The sequence below is a fragment of the Sinocyclocheilus rhinocerous genome, unplaced genomic scaffold (assembly GCF_001515625.1).
Source record: "Sinocyclocheilus rhinocerous isolate Xijiao unplaced genomic scaffold, SAMN03320098_v1.1 scaffold1374, whole genome shotgun sequence".
NCBI lineage: Eukaryota > Metazoa > Chordata > Actinopteri > Cypriniformes > Cyprinidae > Sinocyclocheilus > Sinocyclocheilus rhinocerous.
In genome coordinates this window covers 165032-178100 of record NW_015643932.1, presented here as the reverse complement: position 1 = coordinate 178100, position 13069 = coordinate 165032, and the positions used below count along the sequence as shown (strand labels likewise).

General features: G+C 36.0%; 1 long non-coding RNA gene across 1 annotated transcript in view; it reads left to right on the top strand.

The window, feature by feature from the left end:
* Nucleotides 1-3641: 3641 nt before the first annotated feature.
* Nucleotides 3642-13069, top strand: part of LOC107757699 (uncharacterized) — a 19053-nt gene continuing 9625 nt past the window's right edge. The window contains exons 1-2 of the long non-coding RNA XR_001641960.1: nt 3642-3660; nt 4246-4368. This is a non-coding gene — a long non-coding RNA (uncharacterized LOC107757699). The remainder of the gene's footprint in view (nt 3661-4245; nt 4369-13069) is intronic.

Sequence of the window (13069 nt, the reverse complement as noted above, 5' to 3'; positions counted from 1 at the left end):
AGAAGTTCATCATCGATTAATTTAATATTATTTTTTATTATTATATTTGATTTTGTTGATATGTCTTGCAATACAAAAAAAATAAAAGGTAAATAATACTTTTATCTGGATCTTCATTGAAACTGCTGGTCGATTTCAAGACCCTCTCATAACAATATTGTTTATATATTCTTTTCTTTGCAATATTGTTATTAATCTGGGTTGTTTGTGCGCTCAAGGTTGCAAAAGGTCGGATCCTGATGTTTAATGGTACCAGTATTGTTCTGCACGCACAACATGTGCCTTTGATGTGAAGGAGAATACATTTAGAAGTCGCTATCAAGTCAGCCAGCTCATCTTCCAGCAGCACAGCAACAGATGGTGCTGTCAATACAGCAGAGCTCAGACAAACACAAACAATACACAAGAAAGACTGTGACCAGGGCTGGCCCGACTCGAAGATTAGCTGTTATTTGTTCACTGTACTTTAGTCTGAGATCTAAGATTCTCAAGACGCATTGTGCCAGTTTTGATTTCAGGGACGCCAAATGCTTTTGCTTTTCATGATTAGTCATGATGCTCAATCATGATCTGTCTTGACATTAAATATTAAGCATGAATGAGATTTGAGATTTTACTATGCTTTGCAACATTTTGGACACACAAAGAAACCATTACTGTCCCGTTTTTTTTTTTTTTTAGGAAGTACTCTCAGAGGTGTCCAAACTCGGTCCTCGGAACTTGCCTCAACACACCTGCCTGGAAGTTTCTAGCATGCCTAGTAAGACCATGATTAGCTGATTCAGGTGTGTTTAATTAGGGTTGGAGCTAAACCCTGCAGGACACCGGCCCTCCAGGACTGAGTTTGGACACCCCTGTACTAGATCAACTGATTAAGGGTTCAACATAAACCACACAGGTCAAAAGTTTGAAGTAATTTATTAATGGATGAAAATGTTTCACCAAGGCTGCTTTTACATACATCAAACAGTAATATTGTGAAATATTACAATTTAGGATCTATTTTAATTTAAAACCTAATTTACTATTTGATTTGTTGATGAATAGAAAGTTCAAAAGAATCTTTAACATTTATTTGAAGTAGAAATCTTTTGTGACATTATAAATGTCTTCACATTAATTTATTGCTTCTGTGTTGAATAAAAGCATGAATTAATTTTTACATTTCTTTCTGTATTATTATAATTTTTTTTACAAATCTTGCTTACCCCAAACTTTTGAATGGTAGCGGATCGTGGTTTCCACTAAAACATTAAGCAGCAAAAACTCTTTTCAACATTGATAATGCTAACAAATGTTACATGTGCAGCAAATCAGCATATTAGAATGATTTCTGAAGGATCATGTGACACTTTAGACCAGAATAATGACTGCTGATTTTCAGCTTTGCCATTACAGGAAAAAAATGAGATTTCAAAATATATTCAAATAGATAACTGTAATAATATTCCACCATTTTATTGATTTCACTGTATTTTTGATCAATTAAATGCAGCCTTGGTGAGCAAAAGGTCTTTCAAAAACATGAAGAAATCTTAATTAGTCCAAACTTTTGACCGGTTGTGTGTAGAATATTGTGGTGGTTCATACGAAGCCCATCTGATATTCAAATACTCTTTTGATTGCTTTGCCTAGATGAGAAAAAAATTCCAGTTTCCATCTGTGTCCAATGGCATTCCCAACAAGGGCCCTTTTATCACTTTTGAAATTATTCCTGATAAATGTCTTGGTAATTCTCAATATTTCCACGGCGGCTGGTGCATTTGTCATCATTGAAGTCAGTGGCAGAGTATCTCACAGATGGGAACTCCTCACGGGTGGCATTGAAGTACGAGCCGCAGGTCGAGTGCCTCCTCTCCCCTCCGCCCGACGCACATGTGTGATTGATGACAACGTCTGTGTAGATCTTCACCTGCAGGAGCCGCATCGGTTCATTACCATGAGCCCACAGCACAACACTGCCTACCAGGACACATCAAAGGACACTGCTGTGCTTTCCTATCTACAGTGGGAACGCAATGAGGGTATCAAAGGGCTTTGGAGCTCTAATACAATGAGAACATTTTAAATGAGGAGATCTGCATTTAGAGGAATATAATTCAGTCAGGGACATCACTTGGGCAGGACAACTGGGAACATTATCCCATGTCCAAGGGGAGAGGGTGTCCACCCACAAAAATGTGTTCAGAGCCCTGATTTCTGTTTAAACTGATATGTGTTGGTTTTTAATCTACTTGGTTTAGGTGGTCAATTTTGCTACAGGGCTACCCTAAGGCAGGGTTTAGTCTAGGGCTAAATATAAGCTGGTCAATATATTATTGAACAGAATTGGCGCTCGCAGATACAGTATATCTTCATTATCAATCCTATTAAAATAGAAGTCACACATGTTTATAGAATTAATTTTACAATTCAGAAGCACGTACTACATGCACTGTTGCCAACTAATTTTCAGGGGAAGTTGCTAAAGGAAGGTTTTGTTGCTTAAAGTTGCTAAATGACGTTGTGATGTCATTGCGTGATGACGTCATTACGTAATCACGACGCAAAATTGTGTCACATCAAATCTCAGTAAAAAAATATATTTTTATATGTTAATTTAGATTTGATCGTAAAATAATATAAATGCATAATATAATGTTAAAATGTAAATAACTTTTTATATACAACATTGAATTATTGAACACTTACACATTTTTGAACGATTACAAGTTTTTTTTTTTTTTTTACACGTTTTTTACATTGTATTTTGTGTTTCGGATTAAAGGGTTACAATGGATAATGAATAACGGATAATGTCCTGGAAAATTACTAGAAGCCTACCTTTTCCATTTTTCTAGATATTTTTCTTACAGTGTACTAACTGATCAACAATCACAGGTACAACAAGGTGTATCATAAATGAACAATTATTAAATTATTATTATTATTATTATCAAATTGTACAATTGCAAATAGCAATAATTTAATTCACGTGATGTGTGTACTGCTAGGCATCTTTGGTTTCCTCTTTTTGTGAAATTTAGATGGAAAATGTGTGCCTTTTATTGTTTGAGTCACTTATCAAAAGTTGCTAAAAGTAGCCAAATAAAATTTAAAAATAGCTAAATTTGTTGCTAGGTGCTTTTGGAAGAGAAAGATGCTAGGGTACTCTGAAAAGTTGCTAAATTTAGCAAAAAAATTGCTAAATTGGCAACACTGACTACATGGTCAAATTAAGCGTTTATAACCTGTCACTGCGATAATGCCCGCCTCTCATGTTAATATCTTCGCATTGACTGGCTGATTACCCTGTCAATATGATATTTCCCGCCTATCAGGTTCTCTTCTTCACTCTGATTGGCTAAGTAGAGTGTCAAAACGAAAATACCCGCGTCTTTCGCCCATAATCGGTTTGCAAGTCGTCCTGGATGGGAGCAACTGGTGAAAATGAACATTTTAAAGGGGGGAGTCGTGGCCTAATGGTTAGAGAGTCGGACTCATAACCCAAAGGTTGTGGGTTCGAGTCGGGTGTGTGTTCACGGTGTGTGTGTGTTCACTGCTGTGTGTGTGCACTTTGGATGGGTAAATGCAGAGCACTAATTCCGAGTATGGGTCACCATACTTGGCCACACGTCACTTCACTTTAAAGCACATACCGCCTAGGAACCACTATTTTAGGTTCGAATCAAAATGAACTTGTGACAAACTTGAAATGATCCGTGAGTGAGCCATTTTTGATGACCATTTAGCTCAACAGGTAAAATGAAAGTTGCCCCTCCTAGTATGACCATCATATTTCTTGAACTGAGGTTTTGTTGACCTTTAGACCGAAATTAAGGTGAATTAATCCTAACATTAACAGTAAGTATCAGCGCTTTAACAGTAAGTATACTAACAATGAAAATCTACAAAACATTTATATTCATCCATGCATGTTTGTATATAAAATCGCCAGTATTGTAAATGTGTTTTATATTATATTATATTATATTATATTTATTATATTATATTAAAAAGGAAATTATTGATAAAATGCTCAAGTCGCCATAGTCTAACCCTAAAATCTAAAAGACCAACATGAATGTTCCAAAAAACATCTTGACCTACCAGTGAACTGTCTGGACCAACTGGAAACCAGCTGTCGTTCCATACGATAAATATAGACCCACTTCCCATCACAACGTATCTTTTTGTTTTACCCCTCACATGGCTTTTTGTGAGTTTTCCTCTGTTTGTTCAAATGTAGGTTCTTTTTATTCTTAGGACCAGGGGTGAGAGCTGGAGATTGATGCCTTGTGACACAGCCCTGGTGTTTGTGAATAACCATGACAACCGGAGAGGTCATGGGGCAGTCGGGGCATCTGTCCACCCGGTCTAGGAGCCTAGGTAGGAGCTGTCCTGTCTGAGACTAAAGCACACTGACTGTTTCAGCAGGAGCCAAACAGACATCATGAATGATGACTCTTGTCTGCTCTCATGGTCTTCAAAATGTACAAAATGACTGTGGCCCATCCCTACGGAAAGGGTCACGTCAAGCTGCTGCTGGGACCGGTATGTTGTGAAAGGAAAGGTGGATTGCAGTGACGTAAAGCACTAGAGAATCAGCGGGGTAAAATGTGACAGCTGTGGAGCTAAAAATAGACGAAAAGTCTGGCTTGAACATCTATCTATCTATCTATCATTACAGCATTCTATCTGTTGTTCTCTCACTCCATCCACCTATCCATCCTTTGTTCATTCTGTTGTTCTGTCATTTTATCTATCATTTCATATCATATCATTTTAATCTATCCATCTATCTATCTATCCATCCATCCATCCTTGTATCGTTCTGTCATTCTCTCATTCCATCTATCTATTGATCTGTCTATTGTTCTATTGCATCAATCTATCTTATATCTGTCTATTGTCTACATTTTGGAGTGTGTCCCAAAAACAATTTGCTTACTGTGCTGAACAGAAGCAGAAGATGAGTGTTAAGATGCCCCATGAAGGACAAAACTTACTTGCTTTCTCTCTTCGTGCTCCAAGAGTAAATGTGTCAATGCCAAGGTGTGCTTATTCATTATGAAATGAGTGATGGCTTCGCTGTAAATATTTCATGCATGCAACTCCTAAAAGTTTCATGATGTTGTCCGAATGAGTAAGATTTGGAGAGGAAGTGAAGTATTTCATTTGAATTATTGATGTTTAATGCCTTTGATAAGAGACGTCACAAAGGTCACCATTTCAATATAACCTGAGAGACTACAGTAATGAGCTCTTGTCCCTGTCAGAAAATGCTTATATTAGAAAAATACTGTGACTATCTTCTGTGGTCTGTTCTGTATGAACATCACTACGAATGGGCATCTTAGTTAGCCAAGCCAGTAAAGCCTTGTATGACCGTAAATTATGTTGAGGTGTATAGCATTACTCATTTCTTTCTATTTGAGTTCTTCATACTATGTGTATTGAATGCACAGAATGTTTTTTTAACTCAAAGGCCCTATTTTATCCAAGACAATATTTTTTTATCTACAGTAGGCAGTTTTTTTTTTGTTTTTTTTTTACAACTGGGCCCTCCTGGAAGTTCCAATCTAATCTAAGGTTTTCCTTTGCTTGGATGTGAACATACAGAATACACTAAAATGCCTACATATCGAGTAAATAGTTATAAATAAATAACCTTGTACTGCATGTGAATTGTGTTCTGAGTGTTTGCGCTCTGAAACCATAAAGGCATCTCTGCCGCACCACCTCCGAGCATCACATCTTAAAGTGTAGCTCAGGTTAACTAAGCGCTGACAAAATGAAGGCCAGAGCTGGTCTTCATCTCATTAGTTTTTTTGTGCTGTCTGAAACCCCAGTTGAATCTTCGACTTATTTCATCTGCAGTAACCTTGCTTATTCCCATCGGACGTATTTGTGTTGGTGTAAAGAATTTATGGCGATCTAAAAGAAATGTATAAATCCTGGGTTTGGCTTTTTCAGGGCCATTGGGGTGGACAGTGATCAGAATGTGTAAGAACGGCTCCCTCTGAGACTCTTTGTGACTAATACATCTCCCCTCCTTCGCTGAATGCCAAACAGGACCGACATGACTGCGGTGGGGTTCTTACCTAGCTGTAAGTTGGCCTTCAGTGCTGAATCTTAGTCAGCTTGTGTGCGCTGTGAGACATCCTGTGCAGGTTTTTGTTGTTAGCAGAATCCCATATGAGTTTTCGCTCAGCAGGAGTGAAGGAAGGACATGGAATGGAGGCACAAGGATCTATATTTGCAGCTGAAAAGGGATCTATCGGGCCGTTTGCCCAGAGACATGCTGTGAAATGCGTGTTCGTCATTGGCTTAACACTGACTACACTCAAAATACCAGAGCAAAAGTCATTATGCATTTGGTTGGCAGGTATGATGGAGAACTTTGTATATGATGTTTTGTCAGTGAATAACTGCTTGATAGATTGAACTCACAGTCCTGTCACTCCAATTCAAATGGAACTGATTCTGGTTCCTGTGGGGTGTGGCCAATTCGAATTCCAATATATGATTTAAAATCGAGTCAGTTCTTAAATTCGGAACTCTAGTTGGTAGTGTTGTCACGATACCAAAATTTTGACTTCATGATACATGACTAAAATATTTTGATACTACTACTGAACCGATAATACGACAAAAACATGGAACAACAGGAAAAGTAATTGAATGATAGATGATCCAAATGGAGGTCATAGTTATTTTATCTATTAAAAAAGCATTTCATCCACCTTAAAATAAAATAAATACATAAAAATAAAAATCACATGCCAGTGCCAACATTTTCTCAAATTCAATTTTTTTTCTGGATTCCACCCCCATTGTTATTTTTCTGGATTCCATTATTTTCCCTTTAAATTTTTCTAGACTCTAATTTATTGGTTACATTAAAAAATATTAATCAGAAACATGTCTAATTAATTGAAATCATGAAACATACACAATTTATTAGCAATTTATTAAAAGTTGAACAAAAATAAAAATTTTAAGGCCCTAGAAATTTCAGAAATACTGTATTTACAATTTTCTGGTGAATAAATTCTGGTAAATAATTTTTCTGGTAAATATTCCTTAAATATTGTTTTAATAATATTTGTATTAGTACTAGTAGTACTATCATTACATTAACTAATATATTTCTGTCAAGTTAAACCAAACTTTTATTTTGACGGGTTGCTGCAAACTACGTTTGGTCGTATATGATATGACGATAGTTTTCCGCAAAAGAAAGGGGAAAATGCTCATGAACTGACTAGTGATTATGTTCATGTGTTCATGTACTCATATTGAGGAGGTTGAGGCAGAAAACACAGCGAGCATCACGCGTGCTTCAGTATGTGTGCAGTAAATGAAACCGTGCTTTTTATGTTTGGATTCCATGATTCCGTCCGCGTTTTCCACATTGCAGAAATCATAGCGCCCTAAATAAACAGTGTTTTACTCAGGAAATACTGCTCTTTTTAAAATGCCTTCTCAAAGTACCGGTACTAGTAAAATGAGGAATTGTACCGTTTTTAAAAGCAGGTTACCGCGATACCTTTTTAGTACTGGTATAGCGTGCAACACTACTAGTTGGCATTCCGCTCACATTTTAGATTTTTCTTGCTTAAGATGCTGTGAACACAGACAAGCAGAGGGATACAAAGAGTGAAGCATCTCAATGCTGTTACGTTAAATATCAGCAGTCTTGAAACGCTGTTTAGCCCTTGAATTGGAAGACCGCATCTGTTGTATAAATTCATATAGTTTGGTTGGACAGGGTTTATATTATCAATGCATCATGCCCAGCTAATTTCAAGTCAAAAACTAGAAAATGTGGCAAGGCAGTGTTATGGCAGAGTTGGCAATATGTTACAGCCTCATAAAATTACTGAGCAGAAACGATATTTCTCATCCACTGATATGTCTGTAGCTTTCATTATTAATAACATGAATTATTGAACAGAACACGTCTCCTAATGTCTCATCATTCTCCTTAAGCAGGTGGGAGGTTTTCTCAAAAGGATGCTGGTGAGATTGCATCTAGCATACCAATGAAAATTAGTATGTGTGAGCATGTCTGTGTGTGTGAGACTATTACGTGAGACAACTATTAGAAAATCACACTTCACACAAGCAGTGGAATCCTATGGAAGAGCAGAGGGGACTGAGTTGAAACGTAAGTAATACGAATACATTTTTAATTGAAATGACAGTGTCAAATTCATCACAGTCATTTCCCAAGTTTGGACTGAAAAGATGCCTGACATTTGACCTCAGAATGCCACTCTAATATGAATGAAAAATTCCTTTAGCTAATGATTCCTCAGGCTACCATTTGCAGCTTATTCATGAAATTGCTGCCGTTAATTGTATTGGCTCTTTTGTACACACTAAATAACCGTTATGTCTGCAAAACTGCGGCCCAAATGATTCAGTCAGTTCTGGCAGAGCTGCAAGCTCAGTCAAAAAGAATTTTGGCTGCAGATTATGGAGGCATCCTGGGATTTCCCTCCAGTGAACATTGGCTTTGGAATCAATATAGCAAGTAAACTCATAGGCACTGTGTGTAGTCAACTATAAGCCAAACAGTAATTGCTTAAATTGATGTAATCCTTCACGTGTCCTCCATGTGGCAAAGTTAATATCAAAAAAATTATGTGTGCAGTCCAACGGTTTTGAGATAAAATCCTTAAATCAAGAACAATTAAAACTGTGATGCAGAGAGAGATGAACCTATATGTCCAGTTAATGACCTTTTTGCATTTTGCATAGTAATCTGGATAAACAAATGAGTGTAACCATACCCAAAAATGTGTAAATGCTGATTTATTTATTTTTTGCTTGACTTCAGAACTTTTAGGACTAGGCTCAATATAGATTAATCCGATACCTTTACACAAACTTAAACATGTGTGATGATCACTGTGTGTCCAGAGTCTGCTGTCGCAATGTATGAGGACATAAACTTCCTCTCCTGAGCTGTTCTGAGGGCTCAAAAAAAAAAAAAAATACACACTGACACTTACAACAAACCGACAAAAAAAGTTTAGTTTAACTTGAAGAAATTATGACAAATATATTACTATTGTGTACTGAAATATACTTCTCAAGGTAATAATAATGGTATTATTATTTTTAAGCAATATCATACATTCAAGATATTTTTTCATCCTTATTGAAAAATTACTCTTCAATATAACGAGATACTAAGTCATAATTTTGAGAAAGTTTCTCATTATTATGACTTACAGAATTATATTTTTTTATTCAGTGGCGGAAACGGGCTTCCATACTTATTTGACCAAAAAATAAAATAAATAAATAAAAATACAATGTTTTCTTGTAAATTATTTGTTATACTTTCATTTGATTAAATAAAATTTTTTTATTTTTAAAGTTTTAATTCTTTAATAAATTGTAAAACAGAATCTAGAAAAAATGAAAACTGAAAACACAGAATTTAGAAAAAAAGAAGGATTTCATGGGGCCCTAAATGAAAATGTATCTTACTCTGTAGAGTTAATTTTCAAGGTTTAGCAAACGTGTGGAAAGCATTTCCTTCCCTGTTAATGGTAAATTAATATTGTGATAAATATCAATATTGTGTGATATGAAAAAAAATATTATGATAGTATATTTGGTCCTATTGCCTAGCCTTACTTCAGGGTCCAAATTAAAGGGGGTGTTTCAACCGTATTTTTGAACAACATTGTATTAACTCTGGTCTCATGAAAAGTCATAATAAGTTATACAAAATTGCAAAATCGAACAAGGTATGAAAATGGTACAAACCTAACCATAAAAGTCCAATCCTACAGTCAAACGCTAATGCTTACGACGATTGTAATAAGACATAAAATGTCCTTTCTCATACAAGCCATGTCATACTTGTGTTACAATTTCAGCATTTCATATGAATTATTGCGAGTTGTCATGAGTAAATGTTTTGGTAAATCAGAATGCACTAAATAGACCCTATATATAACTCCTGAGGAGGAAGCCATCTTGCAAATGTTGCAAAAAAAAACTTGATTGTTTTAGTTAAAACTACAGCTAACTCTGCTAGGCTAGTGGACTGAGATAAACCTCAACACGTTGCACCTGGACAAAAACTCTGCTTGGCTTGTCAACAGGTTTATTTCTAAACTTATTGAGCAGTTTTATGAGTTTGGAGTTCCAGCTAATTCAAAATTGTTTATGAACCTTACATGACTTGAGCTGTCAGATTGATTGGCAGGCTGCACGCTAATTAGCCATGAATAGGAGAGTGTCGCTTGCGATGACTTCATCACGGATTTATCCGAGTTCAAACAGGTCATCGTTAATCATCTCTGGGTATTGTGTGATTGAGAGCCCTTTCCCGGTGCACTCTAAATGACCTGTTCATAAATCCCACTCTCCACTGTTTTATTATTAAAGTCTCTGCTAACCGGGCCAAGTGTAGAGAAGGCGTGCGTTATAGAGGTGAGTGGCCTCTTTGGGAGTCTTTGGGTTAAGCTCTTTTCATTTCTGGAGATCTGCAGCCCCTCTCAGCAAAGACTGCCAATCAAACGCCCAGCGAGGGTTCATAATCTAAACCGTATTAATCTGAGCCGTTTATGAGGGGTCAAGTGAAAAAGAGCTGATCGATTCGGAGTGCTCCGTGCAAATGCCATTTCTCAATCATCTGTGGCCCCATCCTCTAATTACAATTTGTTTTGCAATATTGAGAAATAATAGCTTTTCCTTGGTTGTCAGTTACCCTCAGAATTGCATTACGGAGCTTTGTTTAAACAGGAGAACAAATCAATACCATCTGCCTTCATGTATCCTGATCATCTCTCCTCAGCACAGCAAGCAGCTCTATGACATTGTCAATTGTTAATATCAACCCACACACAAGTCCTATTGATTTTCTGTGTATCTGGGTATTTATTATCTGTGCTGTTTTTTCCACTGTATCTTCTGACCCTGTGAAGTGGCTGATTTTATCTGCATGAGATATGCCAACAAGAAGTTGATATCAAACTGGAGTTGCAGGATGTATAATGATTTACTGATAGGAATCTGTTGCTGGGACGGATCCATGTATAGCTTTGTTGAGAAGCGGCACTTTTGCAATCCGGTATTTATTGACATGTATGCTAGTGTGAAAGTTGAGAGTTATTTGGTGTCTTCTTTTCTATTTAGTCAAAATCTGTGTGTGTATATATGTACATGTGTATGAACTATTTCGTTTGCAAAATTGAGCAAAACAAATGATCGTGATGTTTTGATATCATACCCCCCTTTTAATATCTACCCCTTAAAAAACAAAAATTGAATATCCTCAAAAAAAGACCAAATGAATTGCCTAAATAATAATAATAATAATAATAATAAAACGTTTAAAATAAATATATCTTTATTTTTATTATTTAGGTAATTCATTTGTCTTACCTTGCATAATTTTTTCATGTTTTTTTGAGGATATTCAATTTTTGTTTTGACTTCAGTATTTAATTTTAAGGAGTTTTTTTTTTTGATAAGCAATTTTAGTACTGATTTATAAAATATAATTTATATAAAACTTAAAAATAAATAACAAATAATGTTTTTTTTAAAATATGTATTAATTATATATTTATAAAAAAAAACATTATGTTAATCTGTGTCCGGGGAAATCAGCCGTTAGTGTCTGAATTAAAGTTTCAGACTCCGTCTTTTCTGATGTCAGCCGTGTTTCTTCAAGTGGCACCTGAAGAGAGGTGTAGCGAACCCGTGTCCCACCGAGAGCCCCACAGTGCAGGCGAGAGGACGTTTGGAACACTGCGGTCTTTTGAGATGTGGGTAGAGAGAGCAGGGTGTGATTCAAAGGCCTAGCTGCTGCAGTACGCTCCGCAGTTGGTCCCAGCTTGATGCGCAATAATGACCTGTCAGAGTGGCAGGCCTGGTGCCAGAACCCTGAAGCAATGCTAATCCATAGGGGTTATTCAGCCTAATGAATCCTAACAGCATGCAGGGAACCCACAGGGCCACAAAACACATCATCCATTCCCCTCGTTTTATTTTAACTGACGGAAGTATATTCCTGGGAAGTAGTGATCTTGAGCTGAAGTCAAGTCTGTGGCCTTTGTGGTTTCTGCTCCTGGATGAAGTGTCTGTTTTATGTGTGGTTGGTCTGAGGGCTTTGATTCAAGCGTGGTAGAAGGCTCATGGTGTGTTTTAGTCTGTGATCTCAAAATGCTTGAATAATGGCGGTCTTCAAGGAGAGGTCAAAACTGTTATTGCTGTGATAGTGTTTATCATGCTTGAGATATTCTGAATTAATTGTGTTAATGGATCAAATGCCATTTCTCTGAATTTAACTATTAATCCAACAGACGCTTTTACACAAGCCTTAGATTTTAATATCTTATCTTATATATATATTTGTATTTGTATTTGGATGCCCAGTTTAACACATTAATTTATGTCAATTAATTCTTTAAGATTCATGTCTGTACATAGAGCGACAAGTATAATTTTTTGCAGATGGAATACAAGAACTTACGAAGCCCCTAAAGTAAGGCTCTTCGACTCCAGTCCTGGAGGGCTAGTGTTCTGCCGAGTTTAGCACTCACTCTTACCAAACACATTTGAACAAGCTAATCAAAATGTTCAGAATTACTTGCAAATTACAGACAGGTGGGTTTAATTGGGATTGATCCTAAAGTCTCAAGGACACTGGCCCTCCAGGAATGAAGTTGAAGAGCCTTGACATAAAGTAAACTGAAAAAACTAAATGCACATGAAAATGTCAAAAGCTGGCGAAAAGCGGCCAAATATGTATATGTAATTTTTATAATTAATTATACATTTTATTTTTATGAACAATATTTAAAGTATTTAAATTTGATGTATGTTTATATAATGTTTTTCACATGTATTTTTATAAAATTAGTTTTATTAAGATATATTATTTTCTTTATTTTACTAGAGAAAATATAAATATATACATATATAAGTGAATATATTGCATATAATAAATATTATAAAATTAACTAATAATATGTATAAAGAGAGCGAAGAGAGAGATTTTATATATATATATATATACAGTGGGTACGGAAAGTATTCAGACCCCCTTAAATTT